The sequence below is a fragment of the Cataglyphis hispanica genome, chromosome 10 (genome assembly GCF_021464435.1).
Source record: "Cataglyphis hispanica isolate Lineage 1 chromosome 10, ULB_Chis1_1.0, whole genome shotgun sequence".
Taxonomy (NCBI): domain Eukaryota; kingdom Metazoa; phylum Arthropoda; class Insecta; order Hymenoptera; family Formicidae; genus Cataglyphis; species Cataglyphis hispanica.
The window spans coordinates 5,040,342-5,052,643 of NC_065963.1; the positions used below are offsets into that span (position 1 = coordinate 5,040,342).

The 12,302-nt window shown below is 26.9% G+C and overlaps 1 protein-coding gene across 6 annotated transcripts in view; it reads right to left on the bottom strand.

Moving 5' to 3' along the window:
• Positions 1-12,302, bottom strand: part of LOC126852583 (elongation of very long chain fatty acids protein) — a 50,346-nt gene that overhangs the window by 14,725 nt on the left and 23,319 nt on the right. Inside the window, exons 1-2 of one of the 6 annotated variants that reach the window (XM_050597535.1) lie at positions 2,624-2,751; positions 1,964-2,187 (exon numbers count right to left, since the gene is read on the bottom strand). The exons of 1 other annotated variant lie outside the window; for it this stretch is intronic. The gene's annotated coding sequence lies outside the window, so the exon portion shown is untranslated. Of the gene's footprint in view, positions 1-84; positions 284-313; positions 493-1,963; positions 2,188-2,623; positions 2,752-12,302 lie in introns of those variants that run through there. 4 more of the 6 variants (XM_050597537.1, XM_050597534.1, XM_050597533.1 and 1 more) reach the window with 4 other exon arrangements.

Genomic DNA, 12,302 nt, shown 5'->3' on the forward strand with positions numbered 1-12,302 from the left:
CGATCATTAATTCCGTGTAGAAAAAAAGAGTCAACGTACCACGCACGATCCGGCAGAGGAGCTTATCTTTAGAATTTAATTCACCACGTATATGACAATAGAATTTACTAGTTCATCCTCTGGGACCGTCCACGCGAAATGTAATTACGATCTTCCTTCTGATTCCGCAAGCTCACGACGAAAAATGTCGCAGTAATATAACATAACGTTCTTAGGATGTGTCAATAATTTTCGTTTAACGAAATATAAAAATCCGACAATAAAGAAAAAAAAAAACAGAGACATCAGCGTCCTTATTAGTATATGTATATACCTTGACAAGAAATTATAAAATGTCGCCAAAGCACACACTAACCGATAATTGATTAGAGAACCGATCCTCCTACGATTACAGTGATTTGACAATGATTCATTGATCCCGCGCGATCCAATGTTTCTAAAAGACTGATCGACCGATCGCCGTTTGAAGTAAGCCCGCGGTGTGCTTTCCACCTTCGGAACCGAATAGTTGCAAGAAGTGGGGTGCTAAACATTTTAACATACGATTTCTCGTAAGCACGACGACCATTGTACCGGTCGATGTGATGGTGGGGTGCCCCCGAATGACATCCCCTTTCTCATAATCTTTTTTTCTGGTCCAGTTTTACTCGATTTTTCTCTCCTCTCTCTTTCACGGAAATGTCATCGAGACCGGTAGTTCTCGTTGCAATTACGTCACTCAAGCTGAGAAAGTTGTATGAGATGCATGATGCCTTTCAACAAAACGTACACGCATTTCTTCTCTCTCTTATATAGTAAGTGAGTGATATTTTTTTTTATAGAAGAAAATACGAAGAACCGCGAAAGTGTAATCGAGAAATTTGTATTGATAAGGAAACGCATATTAATCTATAAATTTGCGTTCCAGTAAAAATCATAAAACCGAATGATTTACGATTAAATTAGATTATGATTAAAAAGCATATTTTTGAATGTCATGTAATTATATTTGTATTTATAAGCTCTAGCTATGAATTTTTTGTATAATAAATTACAATCAAAGCTCTCCAAAAAATTAACGCAGAATTACATGAATCTAAATTTTACACAATCTTTTTGTCTTATCTTATAGAACCTTCAGGAAGTAATTTACTAAATACATTAAATTAATTTTTATTCATGAGCATTCTTGCAAATGCGAATGTAAATTTTTCGATAAACATGCTGAAAAATTGTTTTCCATTTTTTTTCCTCTTTTGAGAGAGAGAGAGAGAGAGAGAGAATGTGTGTGTGCGTGTGTGTTAATCGCGAATTATATATGATCAATAATATTTTGTATTTGGCATCTTAAAAAATTTTTTTAATGCTTTTAGCATTTCTTTCTAGTTCAATACTGAATATTTTTAAAAAACTATTTTTTCTTCTATATAATTTATCGAGTTACAGCGCTAAGACAAAGTGAGAAATTTAAAAAATGCGCATAGTCAATTCTAATTTTCACTATGATTTGCAATTGCTATAGTATCTGTTTAACCTTTTGTGACAACTTTACGTTTATTGATAAGAAAAGAATATATATATATTCCTTTCTTATCAATTCATTATGTAATGTTGAGAATTGGTAATAAAGTTTCAGTAAATTATCTTGTCCACTATTCTTCTAAAAATCATTGGCTTTGAATTAATAAAAAAAGCATAAATAAAAAATAACAAATAAGATGCTCCATATAATAATCAATCGATAAATTGATATATTAACATTATATGCAATTTAATTACCAATAATAATCTGCTCATAATTTCCCGAGACGCGAATTCCTTTCTCCCTTGCAAAGACCTTGAATGCAATCTGTCGTGCCGGAGAAAGGGTAAAAGAAAGAATCAAGTGAATTTGCTATTAAGGCCAAGAGAGAAATCGCGGCTGTATATCGTAGATGATCGCGGGTCAAGAAAAAAAGAAGAAAAGATAATAAAAAGCACTCACCAGAACACTCATCGAGCAACGACTCTGAGAGCCAAGAGAGGAGAAGTGTTCGTTCTTCAAGGTCGTTTGCACGAAGCATGGATAATTATGTCATCGGCATTAAATGTCGAGCTGTCATTCTACAGAGCTATGCTTCTAGAACGACGCGATAGCCACACATAGCATCAGGGATCAAACGATGGTAAATCAAATGATCAATGCCCGTAATCGCTCCGTGGTTGTCACTACAAGCCGATGTTCATTATGAGCAAGTCGTATCGATATTGCAGTCCATATTAATGTTAAATTTGCGATTCACAGCAAAGTTTATAATTTTCTTAAATCCAAGATACGTTGATTAATGGTATTAGTCAAGCGCCGCATGACAAATTCTCTAGAATGTTATTTTAATGTCGCTTATAATGCTAGACACGTATAGCATTATAATGTCTAGCATTTCAAATAGTTACGATTGAGTAAATAACTTCGTAAAAACAAATTATTACTTAAAGAAAAGTAAAAATTTGAGGAGCTTTGTTTTCGTGATTTTTGCAAAAGAAAAGGATAATTTTTATATTTAATAGTTTATATTTTATATTTAGTAACCAACAGGGAGAAGAGAATAATCGTCATCGCGCTCTGACAATTGTCTATACATCGATGAATAAGATCGTAACTTACCGATCACAGAAAATCTCATCGTCACCCGTAGTCTTTCGACGCGGAGCAAATCAAGCATGTGTTAGCGAGTGAGTAAATGAGGCGGATAAATGTCTGCTTTTTCTGCATATTTGCCTCCGATATTTGAACGAGTGTTGCAATTTTGTTATCGTCATCGTAATTTTTTTAAGCAAAATAGATTGAAACGAATGCAGTAATTCTGCTTTGATCTTTCATGAAATCCTGTTTTGCATAAAAGCCATACATATTTAATTTTTTTCTTATAAATATTATTGATTAATAATCAGCACATATTGTTCAAAATTATCAAGATCATAAATAATTAAAAATGCAATAAAGATGTGATTAAAATAAATTCCAAATCATTAAAATAAATGTAAAATAAAATTTATATATTATTTCTTTACAAGCTTCTTTAGATAAAAAATTATATTTACAATTTTATTACATATTAAAATTATATTTACAATTTTTTTAAAAATCAACCTCACTAAAAAATTGTTATAGCAAAAATTATTATAGCAAATAATTCAATATAGATGACAGCAAAGTACATTATGGCATATACTTTGAGTTCGATCTTAATATTTTATCATCGTTTTTAATCTATTTGATTGATATAAAAAACAGAGAGAAAAAAGATGTGCATAAAAAAGAATATTTATACGGTATATTTACAAGGAATTATTTGTAAGACAATTTGTAATACAAGCGACTGATTTACGCTACAATCGATTATATGATATGATAATGGATTAGACAAGATGTAAAAATATATGTTGGGATAGAAATATATGTTGGTCGAAAGAATCAAGAGTACAAGAGTATTTGTCTTTGCTTTAAAAATTCTCGTGCGACATTTTTTTTCGTTAACAACTAACGCAAGTAATATTTCAATAAAAAATTATATATATATATATATATATATATATATATATATATATATATCAAGATAAATTATTACCAAATAATTTCATTCTGTATTATATCATTAATGAATATTTTTATAAATCGAGCAAAGACAAGCAAAAAAATAGCTAAAAGAATTTTAATCCGATTTCGATTTGAAATAAATCAAACTGTTAACATTTCTGTTCTTAACGACGTCTAACGAAATTCAAAAAAGTTAAAGAGAATATGTACTTTAATAAATAATTACATAAATTACAAAATTAAGTCGTCAATTGATGAATAACACTTTATGAGTACATCGACAGAAGATATAACTTTGAATATACATTTGATATTTTTCTTAAATATATAATATTTGCAAATGTATTTGAAATTATGCGAACTACTATGCGAATGTAGACAATTACATTAAGCGATCATTTCAGCAGCTAGTTAACCTTTTCTATACGCATGCACGAGTATCGACAATGGTTGACAACCGCAAACCGCAAATATATGCTTAAACATTATCTATTAAACAATTTCTGTATACTTATCTAGTATTTTTCTATATACTTATTAAGCATATAGATAAAGCTAGAATTTGTCTTTGGCAAATTTTATTTTCGATAATTAAAAAAAATTTTAGAAAAGTATAATTCAAGTACACTATCAAGAAAATGTACGATAAATATATGATTCTCATTAGATAATCTGTCGTTGCTAAAATCTGCGGCAAAAAAGGCAAAAAGATTAAAATTGTTACAAATCACAGAAAACATCTCGTATATAAGAGATATTCGACATTCTAAAATTATTTTTTAATAAGAGAATCTTTAATGTAATTCTTTTGTGTAAAAATACTGAAGCATCGACAATTCTTTCGAATTACAAACGATTAAAAAATTCTTATATAGATTAAATTTTAAGAAGCCAAATGAATAACAAGACTACATTATTCAACTTTAAGTACATTTCAGTTGAAAAGTCTTTTTACATATATATCTTTTCTTACATATATGTATAATGACATTATCTGCTCTGATCATCTGTTTCTCAACGTATTATGTATTGAACTTTTGACTCAAGATTATATCATAAGTGCAGTTTAGTTTAAACTAAATATATTTTAATGCAAAAACATATACAAAGTTTCTCTAACCAAAATTGCAATATTGCTGCTGATAATGTAATTTCGAATTGAAAATCAATGAAAATTGATTTACAATTCGAATAACTGATAACTTTTTGATGTTTAGAGGTATGCTTCATTTTCTATAAGAATATCAAATAAAGTTTTCCTAAAAACATCAAATAAAGTTTTAACGTTGTTGACAATAATTAAGCACATGATTACAATTTATTTTATCGTTTTGTTATTTTGCAGCGTTTAACTATCTTTATTTCACGTTGCAATATTTCGCACTGTTGCTGCAACTGGAAATGTCCTCGATAGGTAAATAAAAATATCAAAAAGTCACAGTTTATAAACGAGTCGCTTACCTCGCCGTGCAATTTATGAGGATCGCAAAGACACGATGAGACGTATCGCATATATCTAACGAAGGAAAATTCTTGTAACATTGCGTATTTTATCAAAATAAGGTGGTATAATAATTGCTGCCAAATATTTATTAACTGTATTTGTTGTTTTGTTTGTTTTCACAATAAAACGCGATAAAATCATTAGTACCAGTCCAATACATTGCATCGATTTGGAAATTTCATCTTATTGCCACCGCCGCTTAATCCATCAGACTAGTGTTTCTTAATACTTTACTTGGCATATCAAGTAGAGAGAAAGAGAGAGAGAGAGATAATAACAGCAACACGTTAAAGTAGGCTAGTATAAACTTGCTAGTATCTACATAAAATTTAATATAACGCAAATATAATGGGGACTATACGTTTACTAGATTATCACGCGAGTTTTCCGTAGATATATATAAAGTTTTTATTTTTTTGAAATATAGTTTTGAGACTAATAACGAAAAAGGTGATTTAAAATGATGATCTTAAGTGGAATGATTTGTTGAATTGAGTGTTACATTTTCATCGTTCAACTCAGTAGAGGCAAAGAACAATATTGCAGGCATAAATCGTCATTGCGTGTCATTTAGATCGAGATGAATTAAATCTCTCCATATAGCGTACAATATTGTCTTGAAGCAAAAGTTTTATATGTTGAAACATAATGATCAAAATGATTGATGCTTACATTATATATATTTAAGAAAGAAAAGTTTAACAAATATCTTAAAAGTTTAAGTGTACTTAAAATTAACTAAAGGACGTAGTGGCTATCCATTTTATTCTCTGAAGTGAATGTGAAAAAAATTTGTTCTTGCTTGATCACTCGATCACAACAACTATATAGATAAAGAAAAAAAAAATTATTTAGATTAATGATGTACATCTCTGGATTTTCTACTTAATGTTAATTGATTGACGTGCGCGCAGAAAAACAGTCGATTAAAGAAATTATAAGAAAAATATTCTGCGAATCGATATGTGCCGCATGTTTGTTGTTCAATCTTTATCATCAGAATAATTAAGGATAATTAATAAATTTACAACCATTAATTGCACATCAATTGTACAACCATAATTGCGCTCTTGTTACTAACTGTCCAGGAAAGTGCACTAAAAAAAAAGTTGACGTAGTACATCTTATACACGGAGAATTTTTTATACGCAGCAAAAGAAATATTGTAATAGAAATTAGTATAATAAATTAAAGAAAATAAATTGAAAAAAATATGTTTAATAAAAATTAATTTATGGACACTTTTTTTTATCAATAAATTATTAAATCAATCGCTTAATAATGTTGATTATTAAAGCTGTTTTGCATAATTTATTGCACACACACAAACATATACATGCATATAATCTATATATGCATGTAATCAATATTTTAATATGTATGTGTGTATATGTATTTATACTATTTTATTTTCCAGAAAGAACCTTATATACAGATCTGTATGATGTATATATGTATGTGTGTGTTTGTTTTGTCAAAAACATGCGCGCGCGCACGTGTGCATATGTATGACAGTCGAAAAGTTAAATGCGACCGAACATGCAGACACGGCTTGAATAATGGTTGCGATGCAACAGGCGGATTCGCTATAACGGATGATGTTCTATATAAATACAATATGAAATTAGCTATATATTAACTTTAAAAATATCAATCTTTGTTTCACACATGTCTTATTGCTACAATACCTTTTTCAAATATAATGGCATTATTAATGTTATTTTCAAACATGTATATAATCATTGCAGAAAAATGAATATACTAATAAATAATATTTTTTTCATGTATAATTACCTATACATAATTAGTCACAAATTTCATAAATGTTTATCATGTAAATATAATATCGTTATCTAACAATAAGACAATAGTGTATTGCATTAATCAATATTGTATCTCGGTTTCTCCTCAATAAATAAATAAATATATATATATATATATATATATATATATATATATATATATAATATATTAAAGTAAACTTTTATATTTAATTTAATAAATTAATTGTGTCTTTACTAAAAAAAAATTATTAAGTAATAAAACGAGACGACAATATTAATAAATGTCAACCTAACATGCAAAGAACCGCAATATAATGAATAATGCATTTAGTCTTTCAAATTGTTGCTATTCAATTCTGAATGGATCAAAAAAACCTGCAAGCATCTGGCCTACATATAAAAAACTGCTATATCACATATGCTCGTTTTTGGAAATATTGCAGAATGTTTGAAAATAAATTACGATCTCAAATCAGGATAGTTTCTGATGTGTAATCATAAAATAATTTCAAATAAATTTCTTGTAAATTACAGTAACATAAGAAGATATATATATACTTGTCACGTAAAAAGCAATATAATAATTTTAAAAATTTATATTACATATTTTACTTATAGTATAAATTTATAATACATACTTTACTGTATCTATTATTGAAATCCGATAAAAATGTGGAATTTTTTATGCCTTCGACTATGCATAAAAACAAGTTTTTATCATGCTGCAAAACAAGAATGTCAGCAGTTTAATATTAATTCTGTGTAATATCATATAAATCAAAAGATATCCGGTATTCTTCAGGTTTCAATACAAACTTTCGCGTCTGAAGTAGGCATAAACATTTATATTATATTAAAAATTTTGTATAATCCAGTTTCTATTCTCTTATTAATCAATTTTTTATATTGATTAAACATATCCGTGTAATTTAACATAATTTATCATACAAAAGCATTAATTTTTATCAAGAAATAATCAATAAAAATGTATATTATATGCAAACAAGAAGAAATTGACATTATAAAGATATTTATATCTTTAACATTTTATAAAAAATCTGAGACATCCGTTCCAAATTAAATAAACAATTAATTAAATTTGTTCGATCAAACAAAATTCTTTTAACTAGCACGCACATTCTAATTTTAATAAAATTTTACACATATACCTAAGAATCCAGAAAAATAAAGTTTTTAATTGTCACTACCAAATTTTTAAAGATTTGCTTTATGACGTTACAAATTAAACATTTTTGTCTTATTTTCTAATTTTATAAATCAGTTTTATATATAATTATATCAATTTATATGTTATTATAAAGAATCAATATCTCTTAAATGAGAATATATGACAACTTTATAAACGTTACAGTCTCTCTCTCTCTCTCTCTCTCTCTCTCTCTCTCTCTCTCTCTCTCTCTCTCTCTCTCTGTCATAACATGACAAAACAAATCTATTAGTTTCTTTTTCGCACAATGAATGATGAACGTATATAATTCTCTTTTTTTCAAAAAGTTCATAAAAAAAAAAAAAACAGGAGTGACGCGACACATAATCGATTTCGCTTGTAATCAAATCTAAGTAATGCATCTAAAAAAGCATAAAATTATAATAGATATATATCCTTGTAGATTATAATAAAATAGCTAAAATACACCTTCTCTGTTTTTTTTATTTCCAAAATCATTAAATTAAAATTAAACAAATACTCTGAATAATAAAAAGTCCACAATCTTTTAAAAACGACAAAAATAATACAAAATAAATGTATCTAAAAAGCAAACTTAAACATATTTTAAAAAAAGCAACATAATGAGTATTTGTATACTATATATAGTTTTATATTAAAAGTTTTGCTTGTCATTCTCGAACAAAACATAATTTACATAACTTAGCGATAATTTGTCATGCAAGTAGACAATGTTTTCCGGAATGTTTTACTTGTTAATGCAAGAAATTGCAGACATTCTCTAAATATTTAAAAAATGTAAGTTTTCTCTAAAATGGCTCCTATGATAGGCAAAAATAATTTTCTAAAATTAACTGTATATAATGGCTGCTGCTCATATAAATTTTTATAAATTATTTACAGTTTTATCATAAATTTTATTTATAAGTATCGGTTTGTACTAATAAGAATATATTTTTTACGATGGCTTTACAAAATTTTTTGCTTTAAAATTCGAAAGCCCAAAACATGCGGATTTATTTTTCTTTCTTCGTTTTCAGCAAAATTCATATAATTACAAATTGCAACGGAAATTTTGAAACATTTATTGAATTATTATCTAAACACCTTCGATATTTTTTTTCTATTTAACTCAATCATGTTGAAATTGATGCAGAAATTGCATCAGCAGTGACGTCAATCGTATTGTATTGACAAAACAAAATTTTTTTTGTCGCGTTACCTCACGGACAAATTATCCCCTTCCATTATCCTCTTCCATTGTCCCATTTCAATTTCTTATGAGATTCAATCATAGATACGCTGATTCTTGGCTAATTTTTGATTGCTCGAATTGCTCACAAAATTCTCTGTAAACTTGCAATATATGTTCTATGTTCTAACTAAACTTTGTGAAAGAGACAATTTTGGTAACAAAAGTTCTGATAATAAAAATTTCTAATTTAAGAAATCTTTTTTCCCAAACATTTACAAAAATTGAAATGGATAACACAAGATAGCGTCAAGGTAAACGCGTCTAAATTAAAAAAAAAATTGGCTTTATCACTTTATCAATTATATAAAATATCATTTATTATGTTATATTAGCATATAAATAATAGTTACTGATAATAGTTTCTTTATTCGATAAAACTCATATATCAAAAGTGCAGTTTATCTAATTAGCATTAATTTATTCTCCTAATGCAAAGATGCATTTAGCGTTTGAGTGTGTATAAGAAGACAAAAAAAAATTTTTTTTAAACCACGTATCGCTTCCTCAAATTCTCCACAACTTTCTAAGAATTTTATTGAGATTACACCATCCAGTCCGCAGAGTTACCACAATGTGCAAGTTACTTATGAAATAGCCCGTAATATATATTGCAAAAGTCTCGAAGAATTTAAAGAATATTTCATATGATTACGCAGCAATCAATACAAAATTTTATAATTATTTCTTTAAATTGATTTCTTTAAATATTTATTTCTCGTTTGTTTCTTATTCAAAAAGCATGGATAATAAAACATTTTCTCTTATTATATTCATATTATTTCGCTATTTAAACTTGTTTATACGACAAATTTTTATAAGGATAAACAAGTTTTTTTTATTTGCAAATATATTACGCACGAATTTTTTTCAATAATCAGTTCAAGATAGATAGATAGATAATCAATAGATCAAAGTAAACACTACGTTTAATTATATTACGTCACTATTTTACGATAGCATAGAAAAAACTTAAACAAATCAGGGATTTGATATATGAGAAATGTTTAAGAGTTGTTTAAAAAATTGGTACGTCTCTTAAGCATAAAAAATCATTGTTTTTTTTTTATTAAGAATAAAAAAAAATACTATAATACGTATAATGTATACGTACATGTATAAAGTGACAACTATATGAAATTCTTGTTTATAAATATTCATAGAGTCGGGAGATTATTAACTTTAATGTTGAATTATTGAAATGTTAAATTAGAATTATATATAAATATATATATATATATATATATATATATATATATATATATATATATAAATTTTTGAATAAAATTAGCACCATAGTTCAATGCGCTGTGTGAATCACATTAAACCAAGGTCAATCAACGGAAAATTAATTCAGTATCATGTAAGCAAATTCAGATATATTTTTGAATAAATATATTTAAGTGATGTGTTGGTCTGATGCTGTTACATCATCCATAGTCCAAAAAATACACGATTACCTTACAGCACCGATGAGCTCTTTAATTACGATCGCACAGTACACTTTTACATATCGCTATTTTAAAAGGAAAGACTACGTAAACGAACCGATAGACTCTTAAGACGAAATCCAAGGATAAAAGAGTTAATTTACCAAAATTATCTTTCCATATGTCGATGTGTTGATCGAGATAAAAGAACATTCGACTTTGAAATGTTATGTGAAAGTTTCTCTTTCGGTATACTTTGCACCCATTGACTTTGAGAGTGAAGTTCGTTTTGTATCCACAGAAGAAATCAAATCTAGTTTCAATGTCAATTGTTTCATCCTGCCAAAAATATGATTCATACCTCTTATATATTTAAAGAATAATCAGTATAAGCACAAAATCTATCTCAGTATTATATATTAAACACGTTATTTGTTTTTCTTTCATTATATATTTTTTCAACATTTAAGGAAGAATTATATTATTAATATGCAAAAAAATGTATATTGTATTTTAACTTACACGTTTGTACATTAATTATAGATATTTTATAAATTATTTTGATTATACGACGAATAGATTAATGCACAATTATTGCACAATTCTTAATAAAAATATAAACATATATAGTGTGCTTGAACATCATTTGTTAGATCGGACACTTGATATTACGTATAAATAAAAAATATACAAAACAATTATCAAGTATTATTTATATACTTGTTATAGAAATGTTTTGTTCGTGAAGTGCTATTGGGTGTTGCAGGAAATTGCGCATTATCAATGTTCATTGCTGTATGAAGATTATTTTCTATTAATATTAATATCTTTTTTTTTACAATTAGTAATAATTAAAAAAAAAAATTCTTATATAAATAAAATGTTACAAAAACATAATTTCCTTGTGAGAAACAGATAGAGAGAATGGAAAAATATCATTAAGGAACAAGATATTGCAGAATAAAACAATATTTGTAATAATCTATCATGTACTATGGTTTCCTGTATCAGAAAACACTCTAGAATTAAATGAATACGACATAGCAGAATCTAATTATCGCACCGTCAATATGCATTCTCAATATGTGTTTTTCATTACTGACTTTCCCATTATCATTAACACTTTACTATTCAGTAGATACCATTAATATCATTATGTATAATATTTTTTACTTTGATCTGATTGTTTATGACATTCTGCTTTTTTATGTCTCGAAATTACACATAGATCTTTTTACTGAACGCATATCATGGATTAATACTTTTATGTTGCAATAATACAGAGTATCTGAGAATTAGCGAAAAATATATAATATTTTTTATATTTTTTTTCAAGTCGTTATATCTTTTCTTCATAAAAATATGGTCATATATGCGCGAAAATATAATCATAATTTGTCATTTTTCTTAATCACCAAAATTATTTCAAGATATCTATGAAACAATATTTTTAATAATAATTTTATTTCAATATCTTAAATAAAATAAAAGTTAGAATCAAATTTATTTCAAATTAATTAGAATCTCTTCGTTTTCAAAATTTAATTTACAAAAATAACTTGTTACTTTCAATATAACTTATAGATT